The sequence below is a fragment of the Lactuca sativa genome, chromosome 4 (genome assembly GCF_002870075.4).
Source record: "Lactuca sativa cultivar Salinas chromosome 4, Lsat_Salinas_v11, whole genome shotgun sequence".
Taxonomy (NCBI): Eukaryota; Viridiplantae; Streptophyta; class Magnoliopsida; order Asterales; family Asteraceae; genus Lactuca; species Lactuca sativa.
In genome coordinates this window covers 228,668,135-228,675,173 of record NC_056626.2, presented here as the reverse complement: position 1 = coordinate 228,675,173, position 7,039 = coordinate 228,668,135, and the positions used below count along the sequence as shown (strand labels likewise).

The 7,039-nt window shown below is 39.7% G+C and overlaps 1 non-coding gene across 1 annotated transcript; it reads right to left on the bottom strand.

Moving 5' to 3' along the window:
* Nucleotides 1–5,651: 5,651 nt before the first annotated feature.
* On the bottom strand, nt 5,652–5,770 carry LOC111913814 (5S ribosomal RNA). Its single transcript, XR_002857639.1, has one exon. It is a non-coding gene; the product is annotated as a 5S ribosomal RNA (ribosomal RNA).
* Nucleotides 5,771–7,039: the final 1,269 nt, after the last annotated feature.

The window sequence follows — 7,039 nt, the reverse complement described above, 5'->3', positions numbered from 1 at the left end:
ATCGGTAACTGTCTAATTGTGACCTGAGAATACAAGTTATTTTGAAAGCAAGTATCAGCAATAAAGCTGGTGAATTCATAAGTATTTTAGTGTCAATTCTTCAGAAAAGTTGTTATGAAAGATTCGCAAAAGTTTGAGAAAGCAGCTTTGTATAAGTGTGAAAACCCTAGGAACTCCCATATTTCCTACTAGTATAAAAAGTAGTCTCCTACCAAGACTCATGTGCTTTAAAAGTATGAACCTCTACATAAGAGAAAGTTTTACCTTGTACAATTATTATTATTCAAGTCTAATCTACCTCATTGATTATGCGAACGTGACGCAAAGTAAAGGTAATAAGGAAATAATATAATAACAGAGAGTGTATCCTTTTGCACTAGGATAATCACAGCGTGGAAACTCGCCGAACAGTACACCCGTAACTATGTGATTGTGACACAAAGTAAGGGTAATGGTATCCTTGGGTACTAGGATATTCACGGCGTGGAAACTCACCGAACAGTACACCCGTAACTATGTGATTGTGACACACAGTAAGGGTAATGGTATCCTTGGGTACCAGGATATTCACGGCGTGGAAACTAGCCAAACAGTACACCCATAACTATGTGATTGTGACACACAGTAAGGGTAATGGTATCCTTGGGTACTAGGATATTCACGGCGTGGGAACTCGCCGAACAGTACACCCGTAACTATGTGATTGTGACACACAGCAAGGGTAATGGTATCCTTGGGTACTAGGATATTCACGGTATGGAAACTCACCGAACAGTACACCCGTAACTATGTGATTGTGACACACAGCAAGGGTAATGGTATCCTTGGGTACTAGGATATTCACGGCGTGGAAACTCGCCGAACAGTACAACCATAGCCATCTGCCGATGTGCATTTTCCCTACTGTAGTTGACAGCCTTGGGTGCGGAATGGTAAGTCTCGTAGTGTATATAATAGAATCTACTCATACAATATGTAACAGTATCTAAGCATATTGAATCTATGTAATCGTATCTATGTACAAGTATCCATGCAATAGTATCTCCACAAACAACATGTTTTCGTATAGACTCATGAATGAACTGACTCTGGTGTGATTCCTTGTACTAGGAATGGCAAGTAGTATCTCTTAACTATACCTATTATAGTTACTAGTAATGTACGAGTATAATCGGAAGTATACCTTTGCTACCTAAAGGTACTGAATTGACTGATGGAACTTTTATGACTATATATGTATAAATGATATATAACTGATATTTAGACGGCCTTTGGGCGGATAACCGTTACCCATCAAACCACATCCCAACGAGGAAAAGGAAACAAGGCGAACTAGCCGTTCTAAGTCCTTTAAACATTACTTATATAGCCATACATATGTAGGCATGTATTTAACAATATAAAAGTATAAAAGAAATTTTGTAAAAACCTTTGAAAAGTTTAATAACAAAGAAAAGATGACTTGATGTCCGTTTGTAAAACGATTTGAAAACGGTTTGATAAGACAGCTTAAGTGAAGAAAACCTTTTGTAATGTAAATGAATATAAACTATACCTATTATAGCTTATCAAAATGTTTGTTTGTGGTGTATTATCGTAATGAAACTCCCTTTTGTATAAATGTACCCTTTTTGTATGAGTGTGTTATGTAAAGTATCATAAACTATACCTATTATAGTTTATCAAAACATGGGTGGTAGAGGTAATGTACACAAACTATACTTAACATAGTTTATTCAAATGTTTGTATGTAATGGATGTACTTTGATTATAACAATTTGTTATCTTTTATATTCTATATGTATATATATATATATATATATATATATATATATATATATATATATATATATATATATATATATATATCAAAATCCATTTATTAACTGATGCATGTCTATATACTAAGACAAAATGTCATTTATTTGCAATAACATATATTCACATAAAGATATACACCTTGCTCGACATGTTGCAAGGTGAAATGAAATTGATAGCATTTTTCTGTTTGTTAAGATTTTCTATTACTGTTTTTAGAAAATTCATAGAAAATTCATAACAGGTCCAAAACTGAATCCGTAAATTCTGAGAGTTCACAAAATGTGTCTAGTTTATTCATAATTTTATTATGATTTTTAGAAGTCTTTAACTTGTTTTAAAATGTTCATATCCACAGACTTGTTCGGATTTGTTTCTGAAATGATAGACAGTTTTGTAAAAATCACCATAATTCGTAGAAATATCGTACGGTGATGTTCAAGTAATCATTTTAAAGGTATGAACCTGAACTATTTGCACCTAATATATTTTTGAAAACTAAAATGTTTAAGTTGACCAAAACAGTCTGTGAATGGAGATGAACTTTTCTGATGAAGGTTGTTAAATGAGTTTGGTTGTGTTCTTGTTGTTATAACTTGTGTCCCCCCCAAAAAAAAACTTAAGAAAACATGAAAATGTAGGGGTATGAACTCACCTTGAGTGATTTCAGTAGATGGATGATGGAGAAACGAAGTGTTCAACTCAAGAACACTTGGGAGATGCTTGAAGATTTGAAGATCTAACAACAAATATGACGATATTTGTGTAAGCAATCTATGATTTGGATTAAGGATAGTAGAATATCTAAGTGTAGGAGGAAGATACTTACCAAATTTGGAGGAAAAATCTAAGATCAGCCCTTGAATCTCGAATTTCTAGAGAGAGGAAGTGAGAGAGAAAATATGTTTGATCTTTGGTGCAAGAATGAGAAAATGAGAGAAGTGTGAGGAGAGAGGAGAGTTTTGTAGCCTTTGACCAATTGTGTGGTTGGAAAAAGGTGGGAAAAGTACAATGAAGTGTCTTGGTATGGGCTGATGGTGAATAGTGACATGGAGTGGGTATGGGAGGTTGCTTGTGTCATAGATTAAAGCAAAGTCAACACTCCACCAATAATATCCCACCCACTCTTCTTGGATAAGGATTATACCCTAAAAACGTGATTAATTAGGAAATAAGGGGTTCTATATATTAAAATATGATTTTGGGTGAAAATCCCATGTTAAAATAATTAAAAACGGACTTTAAACGCAAAACTATACGAAAACCGGGTGAAAATGGTGAACCTGCGAGGCTTCTCGCATTAGGGAACCGAAGCTGGCAAGTTTTGGTCCTAAGGAGGTGGGGACCGAAGTGGCTTGTGGGGCTAGGACCGAAGGGGAGAGAAGGCAAAGTGTCAGGAGGGAACCTAGGCGAGGAGCGAAATAGACCGAGAGGAGGTTCGGTCCGAAGGGACCTTCAGGTTCGGTCCTTCTGGTTTCGGTTCAGCAGCTTCGAGTTCGGTTCTCAGCAGTTCGGTCCCTAAGAGGGGTTTCGGGTTCGAGTGGGTTCGGCCTTATAGGAGGGGTTTCGGGTCCTTAAGGGTATGTTACCCGTTTTGAGCGGTTTTTGACCCGGTTAAGGGTCGGAATGACCCGAAAGACTATAAAAAGTTAAAGGAACTTTTGAGAGAGATTTGGGAGAGATTTCACATACTTGGAGAAATTTGGGAGAGATTTCACATACTTGGAGAGATTTCTTATTCGGAGAGAGATTTGGGAGAGATTTCACATACTTGGAGAGATTTGGGAGAGATTTCACACACTTGGAGAGATTTCTCATTCAGAGGGAGAGTTGGGAGAGATTTCACATACTTGGAGAGATTTCTCATACAGAGAGAGATTTGGGAGAGATAGAGTGAAAGAGATTTGGAGAGATTTATTTTGTGACCTTTTTGAGTGTTTGGCTTCGCAACGCAAGGTTCTTACAATCTCTTAAGCCTTGTTATGAATGTTATACGCTCTCGTGGGGTATGGAATAACGTCTTATCGAGTAGTGTCATCACTTACCCTGATTAGGGTTTAGAATTTCTGAACACATGAAAACTCTAAGTGATAATTTGTGTTAGGAATGCGAGTTGTTTAATAAGAAACATAATGAAAACCCTAGTACACAAGGGTTAGATGAGTTGATTGGTTTGACTTGTTGACTTTAGTTGACTTTGACTTGACCGATAATTGACGGTTGTCACATTATCCCCCCGTTAGAGGGAATTTCATCCCGAAATTAGAATTTAGGCAAGGAGTAGGCATGAATATTCGATCCAAGAAGTGGGGATACTTCCTAATTGATTGATTCTCGTACTCCCAAGTGAATCCAGGTCCTTAGTTGGTATTCCAGCAAACCTTCACTAATGGGAAGCGGCGTTGCTTCGTCCGTTTGACCTGACAGTTCTTGTAGCTCGGTAGGCGGTTAGACTATAGGGCGATCTGGTTACTGGAGTCGTACCGGGTTCTAAGTTTGTTCGTATGACGATGCGATTACTTGTAGTCTTGGGCAGTCTCCGTCCTGAAGTTCATATTATTGAACTTGACATACTGCCCGAGTGGTACCTCGGGGAGGTTTGTTGAGGTTTCTTCAGAAAGGATAAGAAATCTGAGGTACTCTAGGCATGAGTACTTCAGAGTTCTAGAATGACGGCTTTGCTAGAAAGATGATTTCGGAGGAAGAGATTTACGTACGAAACTGGTATTGTGAGGACTGGATGGACTCCAATCGTATGATAAAAATCGGAGTCACTTGGAAATAAAGGTACTAGATTTGATCATAAAGGCGTTACAAACAAAACACAACTGTGTAACTTTTAACAAAGTTACAGTACTGTAGATTTACTACAAGCCTATTGCTGTGAACTAGGTATACTACAGAAGAAGTATACGCAGTACGAGGGTCCCTTTACTAACGGGGTCTCGCAAAAGATAAGACTCTAGTTGCACTAGTTTTAAACAGTTTATGAGTCTGTTACAACGAACGCCTTAGATACTTTAACGGGGTCCGGAGTAGTTTCTCCTGCGACAGTGATCCTTACTATCTTTCCGTCTGCGCCGGAGTTCTTTATTATTGGACAGTCCTTTTTGAGGTGTCATATCGCACCGTATTGGTGACATATCTGACTTGTACTAGCATTGGTGGTCGAAGTGAGGTGTTTATTCAAAGTTACGTGGACACGGGTGCCCTCCTCGTTCATCCACTTCGAAAATTTACTTTTATGGGGTCTGGTTTTACCACCACCTTTGTGTGCAGGGTTGATCCGATGCCAGGGACTTGAGAAATGGGTCATGCTGGTGCTAAAGGGGCAGGAGTTGCCACTTGCTGTTGTTGCATGGCAAGTCTTTGGGATCGTTGGAGCTCCTTTCGAGCTCGGCGATTTTGTTTCCCCCTCTCGGTGTTACAACTTTGTATGTCCGTGACTGTTTCCCTTTATTGGCTTCCTAGATCGATACATCGATCGGAATTTTCAATTCCTTCGCCAGTCGTGATTGCGTTGCTAGCGTTGAGGTTTGCAAGGACAACTGTCATGGTAGCTGTTACCGCGGCTTGGAATGTAGCGGCGTCGATATGAAGGATAGGGGCTTCGTTGTTCGGCTGATTATTTCCGGATGACGACATGATTCTGTAACATGGGAAGAAAATGAATTCGTGAGTGATTATGGTTGAACCTAGATGTATTTAGATCTTACATGTAAAGAGTAGAAATAAGTTCTTGAGAGTTTGACCAACAACCCTATGATGTAGTCCTAGTAAAGAATAGGAGTAGTTCACATAATGGTCTCAAGACGTTTAACGTTCAAATAGGGGGGTTTCAACACGAGGACTTCTCAGGGGGTCACCCATCCTAGTACTACTCTCGCCCAAGCACGCTTAACTGCGGAGTTCTGATGGGATCTGGTGCATTAGTGCTGGTATGATCGCACCTCTGAAAGAGAATTGGGAATGATCCCTGAGTTGAACTACCCTAGTCCAACAACCTGACTAGAGTGGGTTTTAGATAGACTCCAATGATAGCATGATGAAAGTATAAACAAAGAGTGACACAGAATTTAGCCGACTGACAATATCATTGATGTTTAAGATGTAACCGGCTTGGGAAAATTGACCTTGTAGAGGGTCTTACATCACATCCGGAGTAGGAAAGTTTTGGCCGCCTTAAGGCCTAACTAAAAGTACCTACAATACAAGATAGTTTCATAGAAAATGCCACATAGACCATAGATAGGAAAAACAATTCATTTTTATCAGGGAAAGAAAGTAAGGCATCTACTACTGGCGGCGGTCATCCCCCTGGTGAACCCTTAGTTCAGCCAGTTGTAGTTCCATATCAAGCATGTGCCTTTCGTACACCCTCTGGCGCAATCGGAGTTCTATGACTTCGGCTCGTTTTTCAGCCAGTGCTTGCAGCAACGTTTCATGGTCTCTCTCAGATCTTTCACGAGTGTGCTCAAGGCGATCGGTGTGGGTTGTATGCATTCTTGCATTTGCATCAACCTCTGCAATACGACGGAGAGTTGTTCTGCCCTGAATCTCGTTTCGGGAAACTCTACGGACCAGAATTGAAAGAATTATGTCTGCTGAGCTTCCTTTGATTATGTTGTAGAAGCTTCGGTCTCCATTAAACGGAATAGGTTGGTCTTGCTCTTCGCTCCAGTTTTCCAAGCACTCTTCCCAAGGAGGCGTCGGGCCTTGAAGGCTGGACGAGGGTTAGGATTCGGATTAAGAGCCATCAGGGGTAGGTTCTCCACTTCACATTCGGAGTCGGAACCATCAGCAAAGCCTTCAGCTTGGTGACCATCCACAATGATTGGTTGATCATTCTCTGGCTCCTCTCTGAGCCATCTAGCATTTCCGTGATTAGGGTAGTACGGGTCGTCGTGGGGATGGAAATCCAACCATGATATCTACGCGAGAAAAGGGAATATAAGAGATAACTAAGTAGACGTACTAATTAGATATTTATAAGATGATCTTTATCAGACACTTCAATACTTGTTTAGTGTATACTAGTTATATGTATTCGGGACAAGATAGACCTTCGAATAAGCGACCCTAACTCTAAGTCCATAGCCCAACGAGGAACAGGAAGTACAGCAAAGATCCACAGATTCTAAGTCTATGACGTCCTGGATACATATAATTTTAATGTATCCACTAAACAATTATTGACCTATCGATAAGAATTTATTTAGTT